The sequence below is a fragment of the Symphalangus syndactylus genome, chromosome 6, assembly GCF_028878055.3.
Source record: "Symphalangus syndactylus isolate Jambi chromosome 6, NHGRI_mSymSyn1-v2.1_pri, whole genome shotgun sequence".
NCBI lineage: Eukaryota > Metazoa > Chordata > Mammalia > Primates > Hylobatidae > Symphalangus > Symphalangus syndactylus.
In genome coordinates, this window is record NC_072428.2 from 33,775,533 (window position 1) to 33,803,027 (window position 27,495).

General features: G+C 36.4%; 1 long non-coding RNA gene across 1 annotated transcript; it reads left to right on the forward strand.

Annotated features, from left to right (window-relative positions):
- The first annotated feature begins 1,704 nt into the window (after positions 1-1,704).
- On the forward strand, positions 1,705-25,668 carry LOC129483887 (uncharacterized). The gene is made up of 4 exons (XR_008658325.1): positions 1,705-1,834; positions 11,052-11,172; positions 13,297-13,433; positions 25,570-25,668. It is a non-coding gene; the product is annotated as an uncharacterized lncRNA (long non-coding RNA).
- The last annotated feature ends 1,827 nt before the right edge of the window (positions 25,669-27,495 follow it).

A 27,495-nucleotide genomic window follows, 5' to 3' on the forward strand; every position in this document is an offset into this window, starting at 1 on the left:
GATTAGAGCCCATTTCAGTAGATAAGAATTTGACAATATTCTCTCAACAAATATTCATAACATACTTATATATTAGGCTCTCGGAATAGAGCAAAAAACAAAAACTTGCACTGTTCCTGTTCTCACAGTTATCCCTGCATTGTCAGGGAGGTAACATTAATTAATTAAATAGCTGTACAAGCAATGTATAATTACAAACTGAGAAAAATCTGTGGACGTAAATTAACATGATTTTGTGAAAGCATATAATGAAGCAATCTTCCACTAGAAAGTGATACTTGAGTTTGAATATCTGTTGAAGGATCAGTAGAAGTTAAGGAATGAAACCAGTATAACATGATGAATTTGAGGCTCTATGAGGAGACTATCTGATTAGAGTGATGAACACATGGTGATGAGAAATGAGATATGGGAAGGATTATTAGAAATAAGAATGGACAGATGGATGGAATCAAGGCAAGATTATGAAAAACCTCGAAGATATAATAAAAAGATTAACAAAAAAGGAGACATTAAATAATAGTAAGAAATAATAGAAGATACAAATAATAGAAGATACATATACATACACAAATATAAGAAATAATAGAAGAAATAATAGTAAGAAATAATAGAAGATACATCTTATATTTATACATATAAATACGTATTATATTTATACATATATTTTTACATATTTACATATTTATATGTATAAATATAAGATGTATCTTCTATAAATATAAATTACATTTATAATTTATATATACATATAAATTATATGTAATTATAAATATAAATTACATTTATATTTATACATATAAATACATATTATATTTATACATATATTTATACATATAATATAATACATATATTTATACGTATAATAAATATACATACAAATATTTATACATATTTATACATATTTGTATGTATAAATATGAGCCTGATTAAGTGCTTTACAAACATTATCTCCTTTGACCTAATTACTTCCATATTTACAGATGAGGAAACTGAGGCTCAGAGATACCAATTTACTGAAATATGTCAATCAGTAAGTGTTCACTTCAACCCATGACTGCCTGCATTTGAGTAGAAGTTTTCTGGAAGAGGACTGAAGTAATGACAATTGATGATGCCTTATAGAATAAATTGGAGAAACTATATGACAATTATGGCATCTAGAAGAGATTGGAGGAACTAGGATCAGGGGGCTGTTTCAGAATCCAAATGGGAAGAAATCTGGGCCTTAAACCAGAGTACTGGTCATGAGAGAGGATAAATCCAGCCAAACTGACAGAATAAAATTGTCTTTAAAAGGAAATTTTAATAAGAAACTGGTTTTCAAGGAGGCGGCTGTTAAATTAGGAGGGGGAGAAGTCTGTTTAAATTTTATACATGGAGTGCGCTAGTAAGAATATAAAACATTTTTTAAAAGTTAGTAACTCAAAGTTCAAGGTTCAAACTTGTCTGAAATGGGCTTTCAAATATTCTTCAGAATTTATAACTGAATGCCAAATGTATTCAACTAATACATATGTTAAAGTGCACACTACACGTCTTACTTTTGACTAATGAGATTTCAAATCCACCCTGATTCACTCCCGTTTACAGAAGGAAATTAAACAATTGATTGGTTACTTCCTTCGCTGCATACGGACACCTTGATTGGCCAGCTGCCGTGGCTAGGCAACCAGGCGGAGAATCTTTGGAACAAGTAGCAGACTTCATCACAGCAGGAGCCGTGAGGCAAGAAGCTCTGGGATCAATTAAAATACCAGGCTTTTCCAGGCTGGTTTCCAGCGCATCTGTGCATGATTCCACATAAATTTAGGGAATTAGAGATCAGACAAAGGTAAACATTTCTGTGCTTTGCTTAGCATTGATTTAGAATGCGAAGATGAAATATACCACAGTCATCCAGCCTGGAGGGAGTTTACACCTTCAGCTGATTTTTTTCCCTCCTCAATTGCTTTATTATTTTAGGTATGTTGTAATCGAAGGCTGCTTAAATCATCTGTGTGTTCCTTTGGGGAGGGGAGGAGAAAAAGAAACAAAAGAAAAACCAGTTCCTACTTTCATAGACTAAACAGTAGAATGACTCATTCTTTAATTTTATAATCACACCTCTTAAAAGAAGAAATTATTAATGATCTTCATTTTCCAGCTATTTGGTTTCCTGAGCTTCGGTTAGATAAAAAGCTCACTCGTGTCCTCCTAGAAAATGAAAGACCGTTTCGCCCTTAAGTCTGGAAAGTCTAACCTTTTGTGGAGTCTTCTCTGCCTTTTTGTTGTTGTTGTTGTTTGTTTGTTTTTTGTTTTCTGTTTGTTTTGTTTGTGTCCTTAGTACAGAAGGTCTTTTACTGCCTGTGTGTTGGAGAGAGGTTTAACTTCCGCACTTCCTTTGTACCTGGGATGAGGTGAGGGTTAGAGGTTTATCTTTGAAGTACCAAGCAGCATGACAAGGACAGTACAGAGATGGGAAAAGTACAGACAAGTGGCTGGAGATAATGACAAGGCAAACAAATATCATGAACAGCAAATTATAGATTTTAAAATCCCATGGAAAAAGACAATTCCTTGATATCACAGAGGTAGCACAGACTTAACCTTTTATTAAACAACAAGAAGAAAAGCAGAAAGCCATCAGTTTTTAGCTGAATGTTAGGAAGGAATCAGAAGTGGGGCTTTAAGCCATCTTCTAAATGAACATGACCAACTCAATATCTTATACTCTATTTCCACACCAGTAATAAGTGTTACAAAGATGTCCAAAGTTCTTTTCAGCTTTATAGTTGTAAAATTCTGTGAATTAATTCAAAATTTTAGAAAAGCTGAGGAGAAAATTAACATTTATTGAGCTCTTAGGGCTGGGCTCAATGCACATTTACTCTATTTTTTAAAATCCTGTGAGGGAGACAGTATCTCAATTCTACAGGTGAGGAACCTGATGTTTTCATACAATGACAAATGACAAAGCTCTTGTCTTTCTATCAATCAAGCTCATGTTATTTCTACCCTCTCCACCCTCTGAATTATGTCATCCTCAAGAATTCTTATAAATTCTTACAAATCCTTATAAATGAGGACTACCCACCTAAAGTTTGACTTAGGTGAAATAAATCATTCGTTCTATATGTTTTATAAACATAAGTGCAGTGTAATATAAATCTATAATGACCACTTCCAGGAGAACATAAAAGCTTAAGAAAATATCAGTTTAAGCATCTCTTTTCATTTGGTCAGCAGACTGTGTGAGAAATGGCAACCTCCCAACAGAACACAATATATGAGAGGGTTGAGAGTCGGACTCTCAAGTCTGTTATTCCAACTCTAGATACCTTCAGAGTAGGGTGATATAGATCTTGCCAAAGTACATGTTGAAATATTTTAATGTGAGAGTGAGTGTAGGTTAAAACTCCAGCAGCTTGGAGTTTTAATATTCTGTCATCCACGAGTGCCTGTAATTAATGCTGCTTACATTCAGTTGGCATATTTATGACTTGAGTTTCCTCCTTATATCCATTCTTCAGTTTTTCCCTACCTGTTAGCAGTGCTCAGAGAACCAGGGAGTAATTGACTGCAATTCAGTGGAAGCAGAAAAAATTGCCTAAGAAGACATCAATAAAAGAATGATTTCCATAAAGGAACAATTACTTCTGCTACATTCTTTGAGCTGATAGAAATCTAATTTTAAAAGTTCTTCATTAGTTTAGAAAAATTCTGCTTCTTCTCAGAGTGAATTTTGCTTTGCTTTTGCTTCTTTAGAAAGAAGAGTTCCTCGGTAATACAATGCTAGATGGTAAATCGCTATCTTAGTTCCCTACCAGAAAAGGATCATACCCCTGAAGCTTCAGAAATCACTGCCCCCATGGCTTCTGTTGGAGCTCTGCTCTGTCAAAAGCTAATGCTCTCTGAACTGCCTTTGGGCGATTCTTTTTCTTCTCCTTCTTCTTTTTATTTATTTATTTTTTTTGAAGAATAGCACAAATTTACATCTGAATAGCTTTATCATTCTGTCCTGTAGAAGCTAAGAAATTTGAAAGTCTTCCTTTATTTCCATTTATTCTCTGTCCCTTTTAATTCAAATTGGCTGTGATTCCACTCTCTCTGTCCCTTCAAATTGGCTGTATCTTCGCTGTATAACCCCATCTCTTTTCCTGGCCTCTGTTGAGATAGCTGATTAGGTTCATGGTTCATACCATCACTTATCAACTTATCAAAATGTTGGTCAGTTATCCCCTTGGTGTTCTCTTATGGACATACCTTCTCATTTTTACAACATAGATAGGCTGAGAATTTTCAACATCTTTAAGTTCTGGTTCCTTTTTGCTTAACAATCTCATCTTTCATTCATTTCCCTCTCCTCTCATTTCACTATAAGGAGTCAAGAGGAACCAAGATGCTCCTTCAACGCTTTGCTTAGAAATCTCTCTAGCTAAATATCCAATTCTATCACTCACAGGTTCTGCTCTCCACAAAACACTAGAATACAAACACATTTCACCTGATTCTTTGAAACTTTATAACAAAGAACACCTTTCGTTCACTGTCCAATAATATGTTTCTCGTTTTCATCTAAGACTTCTCTAGAATGGCCTTTATCATCCGTATTTCTACCAACTTTCTGTACGTGATTATTTGTGTATTCTTCAAGATGGGCACTTTCTCTATAGTTATTTTCCTTTCTTTCTGAGTACTTAACAGATTCATCTTTAATATTCCCTTCATCCCAATATTGGCTTTTTCTGGCACGCACCTTAGTCTCTTCCAGCATCTACCCATTACCCAGTTCCAAAACTGCTTCCACAATTTTATGTATTTGTTATAGTGGCACCCTATTTCTTGGTAATAATTTCTGTCTCAGTTTAGGTAGCAATAACAGAATATCATAGACTAGGTGACTTAAAAATATTAATTGATTTCTTACAGTTCTGGAGGCTGGGAAGTCTAAGATCAGGGTGACAAAATGGTTAGGTTCTGATAAACCTCAGTGGCCCTCTGCCTAGTTTGCATGTGGCCTTCTTGCTGAGTCCTCACATGGGAGGAGGAGAGGAAGAGAAAGATAGAGGCAGAAAAAGAGAGAGAAATAGACACAAAGAAAGGAAGATCAATAATGATCCAGGGAAGGTGCATTGCACTTATTGCTAATTTTGCACAAAATGTATATTCACAAATATGTAAGAAGAGACTTCTGATTTTGGCAACATGAATAACATCCAACACAGACTCCTCATCCCCTCAAAAACTCACTATAGTAGAAGTTAACAATAGCAACAACAAATGCACACAAATGAATAGGTGTACTCAGGAGAATGAGCAAAAATCCAAAATTTTCCAAAAAAAAAAAAAAAGAGAGAACTCAAAAGAAAAAGGTAAGCAATTTTATTAACCCTGTAACATCCTAGGAAGGAGAAAACCCTGATATAGGCCCTATAATCTAGTACTTAGGGTATATTTCTTAGGGATAGAAAAACAGTGGTTTAAAGCTGAAACTTGGGGCCCTGAGTAAAGCTGAAGAGCATTAGAGCAGCCTCCTTCATGTAAGTGAGACTAAAAAGAACCAATCCATAAAAAAGCAAGAAAACTTGACTCTGATTGGGTCTTAGAGTGTGAAAAAGTCTCCAATTAGCAACCTAAACTCTGAGCCTATTCCACATGCAGGTGTGGAGTCAAATTTTAGCTATCTTCTATTAATCTATATATTTGTCATCTTGAACTACCACAGCAAGACACCTTAGCCTGCTTAAGCAACAGAAATTTATTTTCCCATGGTTCTGAAGGCTGGAAGGCCAAGATCAAGGTTCTGGTCAATTTGGTTTTGATGAGGGCTTTCTTCCTGGCTTGCAGTTGGTTGCCTTTCACTATGTCCTCAGGTGGTTTTTCCTTGGTGTATGCAGGTGGGGAGGCAAAGAAAGAATGAGAGATGATCCACACAATTAGGAAATGCAAATTAAAACTACAAAGCCATACCATTTCACATTCACTAGAATGTCAATAATAAAAAAAGACAGTATTATTAATGGTGAGAATGTGTAGAAAATGGAACTCCCACATATTGGTGGAAATGTAAAACTGGTACAGCCAGTTTGGAAAAGTTTAGTGGTTTATTAAAAAGTTAATCATAAACTTACTGAATTAGTTTCCTACAGCCATCATAACACAATATCACAGACTAAGAGACTTAAATAATGGAAATTAATTTTCTGACAGTAATGGAGGTTGAAAGTCCAAGATCAAGATGTTGGCAGTTTTGGCTTCTCTTGATGCCTTTTTGATTGCAGACATTGGGCTTCTCATTGTGTTCTCACATGGCCTTTCTTCTGTGCACCTGCCTTCCTAGTGTCTCTTCCTCTTTTTATAAAGATACCACTCATATTGGGTTAGGGTCCCACTCTTATGACCTTGTGTCACCTTAATTAACTCTTTAAAGATGCTATCTCCAAATATAGTCACATATACATTTTGGCAGAACACAATTTAGTCCATTACAAATACAATCCAGAAACTCCACCCCTACTTATCTACCAAAAGGAAATGGAATATATGTTTACACATATATTTTACACATATAAAGACATTTATGTGAATGTCACAATAACATTACTCTTAGTGGCTATAAACTTGAAATAATTTTAATGTCTGTGAACTGGTGAATACATAAACAAAATGTGGTCTATCTATCCAATGGAATAATAGCCATAAAAAAACTACTCGTCGATGCCACAACATGGAAGAATCTCAAAGCCATGGTAAGTTAAAGCAGCCCCTCACAAAAAACTACATATTGTATGATTACATTCATATGAAATATTCAGAAAAGACGAATCTATAGAGACAGAAAATAGATCAGTGTTTGCCTGAAGCTAGTTGTGGTACTAGAAATTAATCACAAAGGTGCACAAAGGAACTTTTGGGAGGGATATAAATGTTTTAATATCAGATTGTGGTGATGGCTGCTCAACTCTATAAATGTCCTAGAAGTCATTGAATTGTATATTTAAAAATGAGTGAATTTTATGTTCTAAATTATACCTTAAGCCAGTGCAGCAGCTTATGCCTGTAATCCCAGACTTTGGGAGGCCGAGGTGGGCAGATCACCTGAGGTCGGGAGTTCAAGATCAGCCTGACCAACATGGAGAAACCCTATCTCTAAAAAAATACAGAAACCCTATCTCTACAAAATTAGCCAAGTGTGGTGGTGCATGCTTGTAATTCCAGCTACTTGGGAGGCTGAGGCAGAAGAATTGCTTGAACCCAGGAGGCAGAGGTTGTGGCGAGCCGAGATTGTGCCATTGCACTGCAGCCTGGGCAATAATAGTGAAACTCTGTCTCAAAAAAAAAAAATTATACCTTAAAAAAGCTGTGAGGAAAAAGAAGCATTTAAGGAAGGAAATAGCACAGATGTTCATAATCCTTGCACTTTCTCCTTCTCCTTCTCCATATGCCACATTCCTTTCTGAAAATGACCTGCTTATTTTCCAAGTATTTCTGGTCATTTTTTAAAAAAGCAACTTTGAAATGAGCTATTGATCATGAGCCCTTGATCTCAAGAGAAATTACACAGTCAGTGGTGACTTTCTCTTATGGAAGCATTCATTATATGGCATCTGTTCTTTTTTTTTTTTAGCACTGTTTTGTTTTGATTCAAAACTATACAGTTAATTTCTTTCAAAATTTTAAATTAAAAATATTTTTAAGCATTACTCATTTCTGGTGGCCAATTAGAAGTCAAATGCAATATACAGTACTCATTAACGACCAAGGACACACTAGACATCACAATATAGGTAACATGTAAATTTGTTTTCTTAATAAATTGCATGTTGACAATTACATTTATTTATAAATTTTCCTTCCAGACTTTTTCCGTTAAAGGAAAAATCATAGACCATGAGATGTTCTTTCACATTCATATTTCAATTAGAAAATTTTAAGCGACTGTGGAAAGGTTAATGCCACTATGATGCTTTCTCAAATCCCAGAAGTCTTCACAATCCCTTTGGACCTGGCCCCATTTCCCAAGCCAAACATCATTTCCATCTGTATTCTGAGAGCTTCATTGATCTCTTAGATTTGTATTGTGCTACTTAAAATTTCATACAATTTGGATACACTTTTGCATCTAGAGGCAGTTATGTCTTAGGCCAAACCCTGAACTTAATTAACTTACCATAAACCTTCTTACCTTATAGCTATATCAGACCATAATACCAGTGCCCAGTTTGTGAAATAGAAGTAAGGCATGCAGTAGGAGTATCTTTCTGTGTCAACTAATGAGGCATTCTTTTCAAACGTCAAAACCTTCTAGCAGATAAGCATTTTTAATCATTCTATTTTGATAGTACAGGGGTCAAAGTTCAAATTATAATTGCTGTAGGACAACAGTAAAAAGCAGATCTTGTCCTAACTTCCTTGAATTGCAAGTTAAAAAAATCAGATATTAAGTGATAAAAACAAAAACTGAAAAACTAGATTTGAAGTATGATATGATTAAAAGTGACCAAACTTGGATTCAGGTGGATCTGAATTTAGTTTCAGTATTGCTCCTCATTAGCTATGTTAACTTGGGCAAGTAATTATTTTACTTCTTTAATCTTTTATTTTTTTAATTGATAGAAGGGTGTACAAATATTTATTTCTAAGACTTATTCTGAGGAATAAGTGGGAGTTCTTAAACCGAGATATTTGAACTACTTTCAGGGTTATTGTGAAGCACTGAAACTGCAAGAAAACATTTGTAGGTTGTTTGAGTGTTCATAGCTTTCATCAGTTCTCAAAGGAATTTCTGTGTTCATGAATCACTAAGAAGGGATACATAGGTGCTTGTAAATACAACTTTGACAACACTTGAGAATGTGTCAATAATGTCAATAATCTATTTCCTTATCCTTTCTGAAATATGATTAGATTAAAATTACAAACAGTGTAAGATTCCATATTGAATACTCTTTTATACCACATGTATAGATGTTTTCAACAGACAATGAGAAAAAACATGGATTTTTGTTCTATACAGGACTTCAATGGATTGAGCAAAGCCCATCTACTTTGGGGAGAGCAATCTGCTTTACTCAGTCTACTGATTCAAATGTTATTCTCATCCAGAAACACTCTCACGGATACACCCAGAGAAATACTTAACCAAATATTGAGTTCTTATGGTCCAGTCAAATTAACACATAGAATTAATACTCACACAATAGATTATTAAATAGCTGTCCCTAGAGGTAAAATACATATTCTTAATATAACTTAGCAGTTATTCATGCAATAGTTTACTTCCAATATTTAGCCTTATAGAAACCACAATTGAAACACGTATTTCCTAGGTTAAATGCTTCCATGTTGACTAAAGATTGCTGACACCTGGAACTTTTATTTGTTTATAATCTGCTTTCTCCTGTTTTAATTTCCAGTTATTATCCTTGTAGAGTTTCATTTTGTCTAATAGGTTATTTGTTCTGCCCTGTAAAGTTGCACTATTTTTTTTGTAGTTTCTCAGAGTTTTGCAAACCATTGAGCCATTTTCTTCAAACTTTTAAACTATTAATAAAGAAAACCTTGAAAAAGTATGTGATGCTTACATTTTTATGCATTGAATCAAGTTCAAAGTTAGTGACACAGAATTTGTAAACTTATTTTCAATGAAATTACATAAATAGATACTCCGAAACACACATAATTCTTACAGCAGTGACTGCATGTCAGTTAACATTTCTAGGTTGAGCATTCCAATTCTGAAAACTCCAAATCTAAAATGCTTCAAAATCCAAAACTTTTTGAGCACTGATATGACAATAAGGAAATACTCATCATAGCATTTGGGATTTGGGATTTTCAAGCAGTAAGTAAAATGTAAATATTCCAAATCCAGTATGAAATTTCCAAGATTTGACTGTTTTGGTGTACAACTTTAGCAGTTTCACCTAGTATAAACTTTAGATTTAAGACTTGTTTTTTCAGGGTCTTTTCACTTAAAGAGATACATTCTCTCTTTTTTTTATGAAATATTATTTTTCAGGTTCTTTTTATGATGATTCTCTTATCCTTTGAGTTTTTAGGTAAAACTTCATTTTTTTAAATGAGGTCTTTCTTGACCATAAAATGTAAAAGCACCAAATCTCACCCCCAGTGAAATGAATACTTTTTACTTCTTTAGACTCACCAGTATCTGAAGTGCTCCTTTGTTGGCTTATTAAAACTTTCCCTCTCTCAAAGGAAAGCACTTAGTACTTTCTATATAGAGATTGAGTATCCCTTATCCAAAGTGCTTGAGACCGTGTTTCAGATTTCATTTTTTTTTCAATTTTGGAATGTTTATGTTATACTCACTGGTTGAGCATCCCAAATCCAAAATATTCCAGTAAACATTTTCTTTAACCATGATGTACTCAAAAGTTTTTGGATTTTGGAGCATTTCAGACTTTGGATTTTTAGACTTGCGATGCTCAACCTGTAGAAATTACACAATAAACACTGAATAAATAAATGAGCTAATGAATGAATGCTTATGCTTCTGTAGCTGTGTTAGTCCATTTATGTTGCTGTAAAGGAATACCTGAGACTGGGTAATTTACAAAGAAAAGAGGTTTATTTGGAGTCACAGTTCAGCAGGCTGCACAGGAAGCATGGCACCAGCATCTGCTCAGCTTCTGGAGAGGGCCTCAGGGAGCTTACAATTATAGCAGAAGGTGAAGGGGAGCCATGTATCACACAGCAAGAAAGGTAGCAAGAGAGACAGAGAGAGAAGTGAGGTCTCAGACTCTTAAACAGATCTTGCATGAACTCAGAGTGAGAGCTCATTTACTACCATGAGGACAGCACCAAAACATTCATGAGGGATCTGCCCTCATGACATGACCCAAATACCTCCCACCCGGCCCCACCTCTAGCATTGGGGATCACATTTCAACATAAGATTTGGAGGGAACAAACATCCAAACTATATTAGTTGGTTGGAAAGATCATATGAAAACTCTTTGGAATACAGTGTAAATATGTGTGTGTATATATATATATATATGTATATTGCCTAAAATGTGTTTCAGAAACTTTTCTCTGATGATAAGAAGAAGTAAAAAGATGAAAGCCCCCAGGCACCTATAAATTAAGGGGAACAAAGATGGAACTGTGGTGAGAAGTGTGTGAGACAGAAGACTCTGGAGGAATCAGAAAAGGAGGATTCAAAAAGTAAGTGCTTTGGGGACATTGTTATCCATGGATCTTTCTCATTTTTATACTGTTTGCAAACAAAGGCACTGGCTGCCATTGTCCCCCATTATATTTTCAAGGCTGTTTGTATAGCAAATGGCCTTGGTAGATATAGATATAATCCCCCAAGCTCCCAGAGCAAAGGGTAGCTTTGATAATGTCTGGTATACTAAAGATAATGTCTCTTCCTGGAGCAAAGGTCACAGGAAATGTGAATGCTTAGAATCAGACAATCTGGGTATGAAATCTGGTTCTGACACTTACTGGTAAGGTATTTTACCTATTTTGGGTATAAGATTTCTAATTTTGTGTGGCAGTTTTAAGAAAATATGCCTCAAGAATTGTTAAATAAATAAGATTACATGATGACTTGCACCATGTGTCTTAGTCTGTTTTGTGTGCTGCTATAACAGGATACCACAAACTGAGTATAAACAGAAATGTTTTGGCTCACAGTTCTGGAGTCTGCGAAGTTCAATATCAAGGTGCTGGTATCTGGCACATGGTTTCTTGGTGTGCTATCCTATGTTGGAAGGTGGTAGGGCGAAACAGAGAGAGAGAGGAAGAGAGAGCCCACACCTGAAAGCCCTTTTATGAAGGCACTCAACCCTCAATAATTCCCCACGGTCTAGTTATCTCTTAAGTCTGTACAATGGCAATTAAATTTTAACATGACTTTGGGAGGGAACAATCTTTCAAACCATAACAGCATGATAGGCATATCTTTCGTGCACAATTGCTTACTATTTCTATCCTTGTTTCACCTTCCTTTTTCTCTGCCTTTCATCCTACCTTCTTTAAACTGTCTTTAGAAAATCAAAATGCCCCCATTTCCTTAGAAGGTCACAACCCACCTCAAACTGATAAAGAAACTGATATTTATAGAACACATCCAAATATAATCAGCCTAAAACTTTTTGGACAAAACAAACTAACAAACATAAGTACAAAGTAGAGATTATAGAGGCTTAGACAATTAGTCAAACTCCTCTATCACAAAGTATGTCTTTCACCCAGTTATCATTCCCTGACATACCAACCATCTATTGAGCACTCACCAAGTGGGTGTATTGAGAGAGAAGAGAGGATGTAGTAGTATGAAATGAATTCAGCTCCAGATAATAGGAAACCCAACCAACAGTGGCTTGAACAAGTAAAGGGTTTATTTGACTCATGCAAAAAGAAGCCCAAGGTGATTTGGTTTAAGTGTAACAATGCCATCAAAGACCTTTCTAATACGTCACCCTCAACATGCAGTTCTTCAGCTTCTAATATGCCATCCTCAACATGAAGGTCTTCAGCTTCAAGCTTGTCTTTTCTTGGTAACATCAGATGGACTGTGTGAATTACATCCATTTAATTCTGGTACCTCTTAAACTCTCCCTTCAAAGTTCTGTCAAAATTCCCTAACAGCAATTATTGACCAGAGATCTCAAATCCTACTGATATTTAGCCTCAGAGACATTTTACCCAATGGAGAATGGGGCTGTATTCCATTACCAGAATGTTGAAGGCTGCCACCAGCCTTATACAGCTTTCTTTCCATCAGAAGATCCATAGAATTTTCTGTACCCCAATAGGGGACAAGGATCAGGCACCAAGCTCTTTCATGTTCTCTTGCCCTCTCAAGTAAAATTCTCTCTCTCTCCCTCTCTCTCTCTCTTATTTTTTACCCTAATATCTTTATTATGTTGAAATTAAACAGATTGTTGCAAGTGATCATATCTCAGGTTACATTCCTTTTCTTTCTCTGAGAACATCAAGAAAAATTCATCATAATCAAGAATGGCAGTTGCAGTGGAAGGAATGAGTCCTCCTGATCCCTTGGCACAGGCACAACTAGGTGGAAGCCTGTCAACTCCTAAGTTGAGGCCACAAGAAGGGCGTGGGTAACAGGAAAAAGCACAGTGAGAGTATTTCTAACAGGCTCAGAATTAGGCAACTGTGTACACATACAAATATATATATATATTTTTTTTAGGAAACAAAAAATTCTGTGCCTGGGTGGTTACATGTAGCTACAGCAGCTTCACAATGAATCCAGAATCTAGATCTCTCCATCTTTCTGTGTGGCTAACCATAACTAATGTTTCTTCCTCATAGTTGTAAGACAGCTGTTGATGTCCCACTTACCAGTTAGGAGGATCGAGAAGAAGCTGCTTTCCAGGAAATCCCAGTCAACTTCCAAATAGATCTCTTTGGTCAAAAATGTGTCACAGCTCCAACTCTTTTTTTGTAAGGTAATATGGGGAATAAAATATTTTAGTAGTAAAACTGGGTCTCTGCCAATAAGGAAGAAGGAGAGGTTAGATATTGGGTAGATAACTAGCAGCGTCCTCCATGTGATGAACCGGAATGGGAGACTATGCTAGCTTTGATAAATTACATCTGGCCTCCATTTGCTAGCTCTAGTCACATGTTAAACTATTTTCTATTGAATCCAAGGAATGCACTTAAATTACACTCAAGTTTTCAGTTTGAAATGAAAGTACCACATTTGTTCCACTCTACTCTTATTATTTCCACCAAATCCTGAATTTCTCCATTCCTTACCACTATGTTCCATGGCATTACATTCAAAGTCTCAGTCACAGCCCACTGAAATCCACAGCAGTCAAATGGTTAAAAACCAGAGTTCCTAGAAAATCCACCTGAGATGATTAGTTAAAGCAATCTGAAAAAGCAAGGTATTTCACTGCCTGCCACATAATGTTTCTCCAGCCCCAGCCCCTGTAAAAATAAAATATCTTTAATGGAAGCCAACTCATTACCCCATAAAATTACTACAACACATGTGCTTGAAAACGTAAGACAGATATTGTGAACTTGGCATGCCACAGGGAACCACAGAAAGGTTCTCCAAGAAATGATTTCATTTTGTTGGTTTTATATTTAAAGTCACATTTTTGGCAGGCAATCCCAAAGACAAAGTTCCAAGAGTAAACTGGCCTATGGGATAAAACTCAGATTCTGGTCACTTGCCCACATGTGTTTAAACCGCTTACCTGTCCTTGTATACCTGACATAATGATCTGGGAGCCTGGCTCTGTTCCTCCTAGTTGTAGACCTCTTTTTACCATCTTTCCTTCTACCCTCCGTACTGAGTGTAGTTTATTACTTTAGCACACATATGTGGGGTTATAAAACAGTCTAGATTTGAAGTGCTACTCTGGCACTTAATAGTAGTGTAACTTAGACAAATTACATAACCACACTTTGCTTCAGTTTACTCATCTATAAAATAAGCATCACAATAATGTCGACATCATAAAGTTGTTATGAAGATTGAATCAGTTAATATATTAAAGTTCTTAAAATAGTGCCCAGCATGTAGTGTGATATAGGTGGTAGCTGTTATTATTATCACCCAGCTGGATAATAGGACATGACCTAAATTAGCCAGCAAAATGACTCAGCCAAAACCAGAATAAAAGAATTCTGTAGAAATGTGTGTGGAAGCTGACAGATATTCCCCCAAATACTGCAAATATAAGGGACTCAGCTGAGTGATCAGGGAAAGTTACCTGGGATTCAATTTCACTATTTCCTCTGGATGCTTAAGGACTGTGAAATTTTAGTGAACAGAAGAATCTCGGGGTTTATCTCATATAGTTCCTTCCTTTTATAAAGAAAAACCGAATCTATGAGTAAATACAAGGTTACATAAGTAATTAGTGGACAGTTTCCTGGGCCCTGATGCAGTGACTTCTTTTCTTATATTAAGGTAAGATAATTTCTTTATTCCCTCTCAAGTGAAGATGGGAAGAGAAAGACAAGAATCTCAAATAGGCTATAAATCTCCATAATCTCTGCTTACAAAGCGGTCCATTCCAACTCAGAAATATTTACTTAACACAGAATCTTGAAATTGTAGAAGTCTTTGGGCTTGGAGCTTTATAACTATTTACTCAGCTGATTATCTCCATTTCTTACAGTGAAATGTGAAACTTGTTTTTTAAGAGTGTATGTGCAGCTTGAAATCTTCAAGACAGGCAAAAAAAAAAAAAAAAAATGTGAGTTAGGTTTTCCCATTTGGGCGCCAAACTTACAATCTTAACCTTTTCCTTTTCTCATCTTTGCTTCTATTATTCTGATTTCAGAATAATGTCCAGCCCCATTGTATACATTTCTGTAGCATTTTCATTTTCCCAAGGGTCTTCCTCACTTGACTTATATCTCTCAACAATTGTCATTAGTTTTATCATCTTCACTTGACCAATAAGGAAATCAAACTTAGAAAGGATTCAGCGACACTCTTCTATGATCACATGAGTAAAGGGGAAGCCTGATTAAAAAACAACAACAACAACAAACAAAACAAAACAAAACAAAAAACAAAGAGACAGGTTTTCTGAGTCATTCTGTCTTTCATTTATTCAGTATTATCTTACCAGGATGACTGTGTTTCCTATGTGGACTGAGGATAAGTGGTTTTAAAAAAAAGTCACTCAAGATCCTTTCTTAAAGCTTAGCTTATATCCAGGTCAGTTATGTTTTATTCTAACACACAGTAAAACTATTGAGTGTTATCAATGAGTTTACAAACAAGTCAAAAGGTAAACTATACCTGAGATATCAAGTATAAATAAATAAGAAGTTTTTAAGGTAATTTAATATAAAACAAATTATAAATGTGCTGAGGTCAATAAACCAGTGACCAGATAATTAGAGCCAATCAGAACCATAGACATAACTGAGAAAGACTATCTGTAGGTCAGCTTCACTGCTTCCCTCCCAGCCTTACTGCCCCAATCACTCTACAGCTCCCAGATTTAGTCACACCAGACTGGTTTCATTTCTTAGCACACCTCATGCAATTTCATCATGTCTTCCTACAATTTGTATTTCCTTTTCATCTTCTCTTGTGCTTCTATTTTTAAAAAATGACTTATCATTTTATTTATCCTTCAAAGTCTACTTCAAAAGTGTCCAAGACTGATAAAATTACTGTTGTTTAGGAACCCTCCACCAATAACTGGGGCCTCCTAGGAATGTAAGAGACTCTAGGAGATAAGAAGGAAGAGTCAGTTAATAATAACTTCTCAAAGTTTCTCATCCTCATGAAGTCAGAAGACTATTAGGGACTAAGAAAGTGATGACGTGATGTTTCCAGCTCATCCTCTAATTCAGCAATTTTATTGAGCACTAACTATTTTATTTTTCTAAGTAAAAATGCATCATTAAATAAGACAAAAATAATCCTCTTATGATGTTTTTATTATGATAGCAAGGCAGACAATTATGTACATATATATATAACAACACTCATAAATATATAACTTAAAATTGTGATGAGTGTAAAAACTCAAAAAGACAATAAGATTATATTTGAGGGAAATGTAGACATTTTGGTTGAATCTTCAGTACTTACTTCATCATTTCTTGATGAATAACAACAATGTATGATTTGGAGAAGGACTTCAGTTCAATTGGTGATGACTCAGATCTCATATTTATAAATTATTCCCATCTACTTTATCAATGATTGGTTCAAGCATAATCACGTGACCCAGTTCCAGTCAATAAAATGTAAAACCAGTTTACTGCAGGCATCTGAGAAAGTTTAAAAAAATTATTTTTTATGGAAGAGCCATAACAAATTAATAGTTTTGTGATATTAACAAGGAGCCTTGTGGCCCAGATTTTCCCTGAACTCATTTTTACCACCACGAAGGGGGAACCAGCTTTAGGAGGAAGATGATGATATGGAAGCTGGAGTTAAAAAAGGAACGAACTTGTTAGGGTACTAAGCCAATCACCCGAAACTCACCTGACCTCAGGATCTCCTCTTGTAGGATCTCATATTTCCTGCACTTAACATAAACTTGAACCACATTTTCTTTTACCTGTTCCTGAAAACAAATGACACAAAAGGCTAGATGGTCAGGCAAGATCTCTCTAAAAGGTGACGTTTGGACTGAAACCTAAGTGATGAGAAGTAGCTAACTGGCCAGAGATCTGGAGGAGTTGGAGACAGTCAGGATAGAGAGTCTAAGGAGTAAAGAAATAACGATCTGCGTTTTGAGGGACAGAAGGAAAGCCAGTGTGGCTGGTGAAGTGTGAACCAAAGAGAGAATGGGATAAGAACCAATTGAAACATACACAAGAGTCAGAGTTTTAACTGAGGTTTTAATAGATTCACAACATCTCTTCTTTGAAAGGTTTAGCAGAAGTTTTTGCTATTCTTTCTGAAGTAATACATTTTTCATTACATCCACTACAAAGAACACCTTAAATGATCTCTAGCCCTTCAGCTAAGATCCACGTCTCAAATTTGAAGATCCTAAATCAGGTGATTCTTATAGAATGCTGAGTAATATATATCCTTTCGTTGGGTTATAAATATCCAAGAACATAGGCAGAAAAGCTTTGATGGCAAAAAATGTATTGTAAGACAAACGGGAAGAGGAAAGAGACAGTCAATATTCTGACTTCCGGGCATACAAACAATTCTGCTTTAAAGTGATTTTAAATATTCAGAACCAAATGGAGAATTAGAGACAGTGTTAAACCATCACCATTTATCCTCATAGTTTGTTTTATTATTGCTTCTAAATCCTTAACATATTGTAAAACTAAATGCTCCATACTTTACTGATCTGTATAACACTTGTACATATTCTATTTTAAACCTAATTGCTTTAGTTATGTGCATATGTATCTGTCTTTCCCAGTAGACTGTAAGTTCCTAGAGAAGAGACAACTTTGAAATCTCTTTTATATTCCCTTGTCCTCTGACAGCTCCATCAATTTAATAGAAACTCAGTACATTTTTGATGAATTAAGTGCTCCTTAGTTGCCATTTAACACTGGCAGACAGGTACTAAGATTCCATTTCTCAATAATTATAATACATAGAATGCATACTAGGTAAGCTCATTCCAATAGCTTGTGACAAAATTTTATATAAAAGAAGGATTATATTTCAGTTCATGAATAATTGCAGGTTTTTTTGGTCTATCTTAGAAATTTGACTGATGTCTGAGTTTCTGAAACCAACCATTCCTTCATTTGTTTCACAGAAACAACTGCTCTAAATTTCGAACAACTGTCTAAAAATGTACCCTCATTCATAGGGCACGTTCACCTCATTCTTCAAATATTGGTTTCCTTAAGTAATCAGTTTCTGGAACCCAACATTTGGTTTTGATATCCTTCCCATGTGTTTTCAGAGCAACCTGGTTTGTATGACTCAACCTATGTAGTTCAGTCTTACTCTGATAGATACACAATACATGTTTGGTTGATTAATTAAGAAAAAGTCTGTGACATCCAACTTCCTTCCCATCCACAAGCTCTTATCAGGGAGATAGTCAACATAATAATGCCTGCCATGTGACTGATACAATAAATAAATAAATAAATAAATAAATAAATAAATAAATAAATATTAATGCTGTTGACATTTGCAAAGTAGCACATATTATGCCAAAAGCATTCACACACATTATTTCGTTTCATCCTCAAGACTTCTTCTAAAGCCAGTGATCCTTCCTCTGTTCTCCACTTCCATCTTCAGGCTAAGGCAATGGAAATTGAAACTCAAAATGAGTTTTTTTTTCTGAAACTGAATGTAAGTCTGGAGGATTCTAGAAATAAATAAATATATATTTTAGATATATATATATAAAACTATTCCCTTGTGTTCAATGTACTCTATTCATTGAGTCTAAGAATTCCTTGAGAGCCAGGGGGATTATTTATTTATGGTATTCTTTTCAGCCTCCTACTGTAATGCCCAGCATGTGATACGTGCCCATTAAAGGCCAATTGAATTTAAACAAGGAGGATCATTTCTTAAAATTCTCAACAGTAAGGCTACAAGTACAAGAAAAATATACTTTATTTTCTAGCCATATCAAAGCTTTGCTTACTCAGATATTTCTTTTTTCAATTATTCTGCATAACCAAGATTTTACTGAAGTAAAATAACCCATTAAATAAAATCAGTTTCTCTTGCAAACTAACATTTTTCGTTTTGCTTCACATTTTCATTAGTAGCCTTAAAGTATGCTATTTTAAATATATTATTGATATAAACTTATATATTTAAAACTGAATATATTACCATGTTTATCTTGCTATTTGCTGGACATCTTAACAAGTAAACTTGATTCGTTTTCAAGCTTTTGAACGAAAATATTCTTGCAACTGCTAGTTGATCTTGGGTGAATCAGGACTAGCTCCCACAATTAACTTCTCAGGTTTTAAATCTGTCAAAGAGAAAGTGCAAATGATTTAATGTCTGGAAGAACGTCAGTGTCCACTGTATCATGATCTGCTAGTAAGCAACCTCAGTTCCTCTTCCTGGTTCCAGTTGAGGTTAAAATGAAACTTTCTGGATCTGCTTCTGAATGTTCTCTATTTTCAGAGAGAAGAACTACTAAATTATTGACATCTCAGTTGGCTCCATAACTGATATGTTTCAAACTGTGTGTTGAATTTAACGTATTGCTTTACCTTTACAAGTTTAATACAATTTAAAAATCCCTTGAAAATGTAAGTTTACATTTTGTCATTATTGGGTTACTTGACATAGAATAAGGAAAATAAAATATTTTTTATCTGTTTCAAACAAATGAAGATATAAAAGATGCTGCCGTATTTTCCCTGATTTACCATGTAGTTGCTGTTATACAAAGAGGAATGAATTCATCATCAAGTATCTGTACTTCAATGTCAACATGTGGTTCAATAGCAAACAAGTGATTCCATGATTTAAATGAAGAGTTAGCAGGTTTGAATTTTATGTTGAATCAGTTTCTAGAATTTCCTCTAAAATTTGAGCCAACAATTCTGGGAAAATCATCTGTGATAAGTGATGAAGACAATATTTCATTGTTGTTGCTTGTTTTGTTTGTTCGTTTGAAAGACATCCTGGGATTCCTGAGGAACATAAAGCAGCCAGAGTCACTATCACATCAGGCTGGGATTTTTTAGCTCTAATGCCTGTCCAGATCACTGTGGAAGCATTCTCACCACAGGTTACTCTCTTGTTAAAGTGGCAATTTGAATATTTCCTCCAAACCTTTTGTTTTAATTATTAAATAAAATTGCCCAGAGAGATTTTTGTTGTTGCTGTCAGACTTTATATCAGGTAGGCTGTATTCTCTGCATTCCCTAAAACATTCCGATATCTCAACAATCAGCTACTTGGTTGCCTATCAGTTTCTTAAGAAGGACAGTCACATGTCACAAGAGAATTCAGCCAGGTATAAGCAGACAATGAAATCAAAGCTGTACCAACCCCTCCACCATAGAATCATGGACTTTAAGAAGTTTCAGGGACCATCTAGTCCAATATTTCATTTTACAGATGAAAAATTCCGAAGGTCGGCCGGGCGGGGTGGCTCACGCTTGTAATCCCAGCACTTTGGGAGGCCGAGGCGGGCGGATCACGAGGTCAGGAGATCCAGACCCCGGTGAAACCCAGTCTCTACTAAAAATACAAAAAATTAGCCCGGCGTTGTGGCGGGCGCCTGTAGTCCCAGCTACCCGGAGAGGCTGAGGCAGGAGAATGGCGTGAACCCGGGAGGCGGAGCTTGCAGTGAGCCGAGATTGCGTCGCTGCACTCCAGCCTGGGCGACAGAGCGAGACGCCGTCTCAAAAAAAAAAAAAAAAGAAAAGAAAAATTCCGAAGGTCACATTCGCTCCAGAGTTTTTTAAGATCTTAGCGTTTACTAGAAGGTACATCTTCTGGCTCCTAGATTTGTTCGTCCTAAATCTCGTAGTCCTCAGATCTTCTCGTTGCCATTCTTGTATCCTCCTGTGAAGGACTAGCATCTTCCAGACTTCTTTTTCATATGGCTCCTGCTGGTTTAGGCCACTGGGAGGCACTGGTAGAGGATTGGAGGACTAGAGGAAGAAAGAAGCAAACAGTGTCTTAACGATATCTGTATATGGTAATGCCATAATATTGCATTTTTCATCTATGAGTATGATTAGAAAATCAAGATTTAATTTTTTCATCACAGATGGAAAATTTCAATGTTTCAAGGGGCTGGTTAGGTCACATAGATGAATAAAGCAGGCACAGTAGACACCATGGAGAACGCTCAGCATATCTAGAGAAGATGAACTAACACACAGCTCCAGAAAACTACTGCCCTGTGAAAACCTGGCCTGTGCTGCTGACTTCTCTGAATTTTTCATTGAAAGGAAACATCTAGAACTGCATGTGAAATTGTCTTTTTTCTAAGTGATAGAAAGCATTTCAATTTTTAAAAACCACTATGTGAACCAAATGCAATTTAACTGTGAGAGAAAACTGGCAGGCAGTTTATGATTCTGGCTTTGGAACAACAGCTCACCTCTAGGGAGGAAAAGTACATTTAAATATTCACCATGAAGTGCAGGGTTAAAGAACTCACCAGAGTACTTCCTTTTCTCCACTGCCCTGCACATCTAATACATGGTTATTTCAAATAATCATTCTATCTTGCTAAAACATCTTAACATAGCTGCTTAAATATTGTACTTAGTGTATTTAAACACAAGACTAAGCATGAGCATACAGAGTTTTGGGGAGTTAAAAGGGCAACACTTGATAAAGACCATGAAACTGAGTTGCCAAAAAAACCAAACAAATCCTGTCGAAGGACATGGCATACCTTCAGTTATTATCTACAAATAAACCCTGGTAATGAGGTTTGGGATTCCTCTCAGTTGCATGTTGATGATAGATTCTCTGTGGAACTGACTCTAACCCATTAAGCAAGCTTGTTCCTGCCACCATGGCTGTTAATTTGACAAGACACTGTCACATTAAGTAGAACAAACATGTTTTCGTCCAGTCAGCCATCCAGAACCGACATAGCTGTTACTCTAACAACTGGATATTGATTGGAATCACTCACCCCATCTGACCCTCCACTGGGAGGTGGAGACCAGGCTCAAGCTGACTGAAGATTTGCCTCATTGGCACACATGGGTAGCATATTACGGATAGCCACAAATTTTAAACCATTTAGCTCCTTGTCATGTTCAACCTTCAGGCACTGTCTGGTTCTCAGTTTCTTCAGTGGAGCAATAGGCTCCCAATAAATCATTGTTTATTAATTTTCTAGATCTACACATCCATTGGTGAGTATGAATTTGTGCTGTTTTAGCATTTACAACTTCATAAATGCAAAATATCATAAGGCACACAAAGAAATTTTACAAGAAGTCCAAAAGATAAAAAATTAAAAATTGTTGAATTCTAAAAGGTAGGATGGAGTCTTCCCTCTCTTTTAATCTATGTGATTGAGAGACATCTACTTAGTTTTTGAATGACCAATCCATTTAACCCAGATATAATCTTAAAAGGCTGTAAATCAAGCTCACTGAAAATAGAAATGATATTTACCTGGTGTTAACTGTTTTTAATCTGGCTATTTTTAACCTGCTTATTAATATGGGTACCTAACATTTAGTAGAGCTTGCTTTTCACTCAGTCATTCATTTACCACAGATAAATTTTAACATGTGAAATTGCTGGGATATCATTTACCTGTGTCTCTGTGTCAATCTCAGCATATGTTAGGCCCTGCTCTGTTCACTAAACTTCATATTCATGAGAGAATCCCATGGTTGAAAAGGACCTTAAAGGACATTTAATCAAATTGTACACCAGACTCCCTTGCCTGCTCTGGAACAGTCTCAAGAAGTGGGCATCCAATATTTGCTTGAACACCTCCAGTACTGGTAAACTCATTAAACTCATAACCACCTGGAGAATTCTATTAAGATATTAGACATATATCCTCTGTTTTTCTAGTGTAGGTCAAATCCTTCTTCTGCAGGGAAGTCATTCAAATATCCAAAAATAGTAATGGTGGTCTCTTTCTGTCTTCTTCAAGAGATATGGTTTGGATTTATGTCCTCACCCAAGTCTCTTGTCAAATTGTAATCCCCAGTGTTGGAGGTGGGGCCTGGTAGGAGGTGATTGGATCATGGGGGCAGATTTCCAGATTTGGTGCTGTAGAGTTCTCATGAGATCTGGTTGTTTAAAAGTGTGTGGCACCTCCTCGCATCTCTCTTCTGCTCCAGCCATGTGAAGTGCCTGGCTCCTTCCCTTCCTTCCACCATGATTGTAAGTTCCCTGAGACCTTCCCAGAAGCTGATGCTGCTGTGCTTCCTGCACAGCCTGCAGCACCATGAGCCAATTAAACCTATTTTCTTTATAAGTTACACAGTTTCAAGTATTTCTTTATAGCAATGTGAGAATGGACTAATACACCCAGCTAAACATCTCAGTTCTTTGAACTATTTATCTTATAGCAGCTGTCTGCAAACTGTGATCTAAGAGCTGTATCCAGCCTGTCACCTATTTTTGTAAATAAAGTTTTATTAGAACATGTCCATTCAGTTCCATATTTTCTAAGCTGCTTTTATACTACAATGGCAGAATTGACTAGCTGTGTGAGAGAGTGTACAGCCCCCAAATATTGAATAACCTGGCCCTTTAAAAAATAGTTTGTTGGCCACTGTCTTATACCATGGTGTGTCAAGGACCCTAGTCATCTGTATTCTGGATGTCTTTCAGTTTTTCACTACTGCTGTAAGACTGTGACCTGCAAAACTTGAGAAGCTTGTGTCACTTGTTCTGGATACATTTTCTATTAATGCAGAAAAAAATCCTTTGGCTTACAAAAATTCTCCATCCTAAAGCACAAAGAAATCCTCAGTTAAACCATTGAGATTAGCCTGATTTATAGCAGAAAATATAAATTTTTGCTGTTTTTCTCCAAGTGTATTCTTATTTTACTGTTCCATCATTGCTTTAAAATATACTTTTGAGTACCTGTTATTGCAGAGCATTGTTCTAGACACTACATAAAATACTAAATAAGACAGAGTCCTTCCCAAAAGAGTTTGCATCTGGTTGTATGGAGGAAAAATTTATAAAATAACTGATATATTTGGGGTTTTAAAAATCTCCCTTCACTAGATTATCAGCTCCATAAGGTCAGGCTGCCTTGTCTGCTTGTCTCTATAATGTCTCCCCAGTGCCTAGAATGGTGCGTGGCACATGGTAAATTATCAGTAAATATTTGTGGGATGAGGGAAATGATTAGAAGAGGGAGACAAAATATAATAAAATATTAAATTATGTGATAAGGACTATACAAAAAACAGGAACTCTGGGAAGAAATAGATCAACATGGTCTGGACATAGAGGTGGATGGAAACTTCACCATGGAATCTAACTTCTCCTTTAAAAATAGTTATCTCTTTTACAGTCTGCAGATTGTTATTTCTAACCTGCATCAGAATCCTCTAGTTCGCTTACTAAAAGGAGAGATTCTTGATGCTTATGAGGACCTCCTGAGCCAGAATCTGGCTGCCACTCCCAGAAATTATTCTTATGAATTCTAAGATTTGAAAACTACCCCTCTCAACAGAAGGTGACACAGTCTCTATGTGAATACCTCTAGTGATGAAGAATTGACACTACCACAAGCTTCTGTATTTGTTAGCTTTAGTTGTCGAAAAATAATTTTTTACTGAGTTGCAATCTGCCTCCTATCATTTCCAATCATTGGTCTCAGTTGCATTCATTAGAATCACAAGGGACAAATTTATTTTTTCTCTTTCGTATGACAACTCTTCAAATGTGGAGAGTTCTATTAAATGTCTTCTCCTAAATCAACATGACTTAGATGCTCTTATCTTTGTAGTTGTTGTTCACTAGCAGAACTTCCCAAGATCTATCAGTTACCCCAACATTCTGCTGAGTGCCAGAGGAACTTAACACTCAGAGCCAAGTAAGTGGTTTGGGAATCTGCAGATGAATCTCTTTCCCTTCTATACCAAGTGAAACAGTCTGCCATAACCCATTCATCATTCACACCTGAAGCCAGAGTGTGTATCACCCCCTCTAGCCCTTTATGTTCAGTCTCAGCAGACTCATTGGAAGGGGTTGAGGAGAGACGTGCTCATAGATTGTGGATCCCATCTCCACACCATTCTTAACACTCTTGTCAAGTTCTATATTTCCCAACATCCATCTTAAAATGTGTCTCCCAGAACAGACTCATGTAGAGGTCAAAGTCTAAGTCGGAGTTAGACTTCACCACTAATTAGCTGTGCAACACTGGGTGATTATTGTTTAAATTCTTTTAGCCTCCATTTGCTTAATCTATAAAATATAAATAATAGCACTTCCTCATATGGTTGTAAGAATTTAATGTGGTAAAGCAATTAACATAGTACCTGGTGGTATACAGTGAGAAATATAGGTAAAGCAATTAACATAGTGCCCGGTGGTATACAGTGAGTTTTCAATAAATGTCAGCCATTATTACTACCTTCTTGGTAGAATGAGACTGTTATGTCCCAGCAATCCTGGGAGTGTTGTAATATTTTTATTTACATTCCTTTCTCCTTGTGCAGATGGTGAACACAGGCAGGGGCCACATCTGACTTATCTCTAGCTCCAGGTACTAAAGAGCCACTGGGGAGATCTCAGTCATGTAATCCAATACTATCTAAGTAAGTTTTCAGCCTCTCTAGTATTTTGCATATTACCAACCCCCTACTTTGTGTTTCTAAACTAGGCCAACCTAATACATGCAACTCTGTGGGTAACCAATTTTAGAAAGCCACCATCACAACAGCCTCTTCTTCATAATTGTCTGAAATCCAGCTTCCCTGCCCCTGCCCCTGCCCTTGCGTCTATGCTGAGTCCATCTCCCTGTCTTACACCTGATCCCCTGGCTTGGTCATACATTTTTAGTTATGTGCTCACTTATGGACACATGGACTAGATTTGAGCTTGCTCTCTGACTTGCCCATATTCTGACCCTTATGAATAGCTATGCTGGTTTCCTGAGCTGCAAACTCCTAGAGCCTAGAGCAGGACCCTGTGTTGGACATCTGGCCAGCACTCCAGCCATCTCTGCCCTATCATCCCAGAGAAAAGCAGTCAGGGAATAAGAAAGATGCCACGATACAGGGTTGTCTACACATCAGACTGATCTGGCTCACCATGTCATTTTAGTTTCAACTCTTCTGCTTTGCAGACAAAGGGTAAGAGCAACACGTCATTAATATGTTATTGCATTATCAGTGATGAAGTGCTAATAAAGTTAGTTCAACAAGACATGGGTTACATATAGGTAGGTCTCAGAAAATTTTATCAGCATCAGCTCTGGAAGTCAGGATGATGATGACATCAGGTCTTAAAAGCAAACTGCAGGGGCTGAATCTGACCTCCTTTGTCTTTGTGGCGGTGGCTCAACACCCAATCAATCTTACAACAGGAGTGTGATGCTTTGCACAAAAGAGGCTGGCGCAATTCAGCTGAGTGGGCGGGTTGATGGAAAGTGACTCTGGCATTACTGAGTTCAAAAGGAATTAAGGATTCATGAGAATGCTGCACAGGCAGGCAAGCATAGATCCCCGGATGAATGCTGAATGAGTCACAAGGGAGACCTGGCTGGGCTTCGAATCCCAAATAAGCAAGGAATTGCTTTTTGATGATGCCGAACTATAAATATCATCACCTCAGAAAACCAGGTTCTCCTTTTACAGTGTCAAGAATCAGCAATGAGGACTATAAGACCAAATGTGTACGTTATTGACAAACATAATGCTTTACATAAAGAACACTGCCACTCTAAAACCAGTTACAAAGCAATTTTGAATTTTTCTTCATATTTTAATTGTATTTTAATCATAGTAAAAAAATCATGGGTGAAATTCAAAAAATTTCATTTTTTGGGGCCACTTCACTGGCAATATAATTACCAGCATTTTCTCTGGTCCTACTCTGGGTCTGGTTATGAAATTGCTAATGTCTAAGTATCACATGTCATAAAAATGAGTTGTTTCAGGTTTGCCTGCCACTTTTTCACTCCAACTCCGTAGACTTTTTTGAATTTCTTTCTTTCAACCATGGATGGAAAACAAAGAAACAAAAATTGTATTTTTTGCCAAAATTTTCCAAAAAGCATTGAAAACAATGTGTCCAAAATCCTTGGGTTTTAAATACTTGTCTCTGCTGTGCTTGTCATGAGCAGCTCTTGTGGAATCCCTCACTGCAGGACTTGATGAATTAGTGCAGACCTTGCTCACAACCAGGACAGGTGTTATGTGCTATATCCTTGTGACTTATTCAATTCTGCAAGGGTGGCTGGGCCTTATTTTCAGCAAAGCTGGGACTACATAATTGCCAAAATAGAAGAAGTCGACATCCTGCTTAACATCCAATATTTTTCTGTAGTCATCAAATGCCTGGGATAGAGTGATATGCGTCAACACTGGAGCTCTATGTATAAATTTTTTAAATATATACAGAAACACATGCATACATAAACT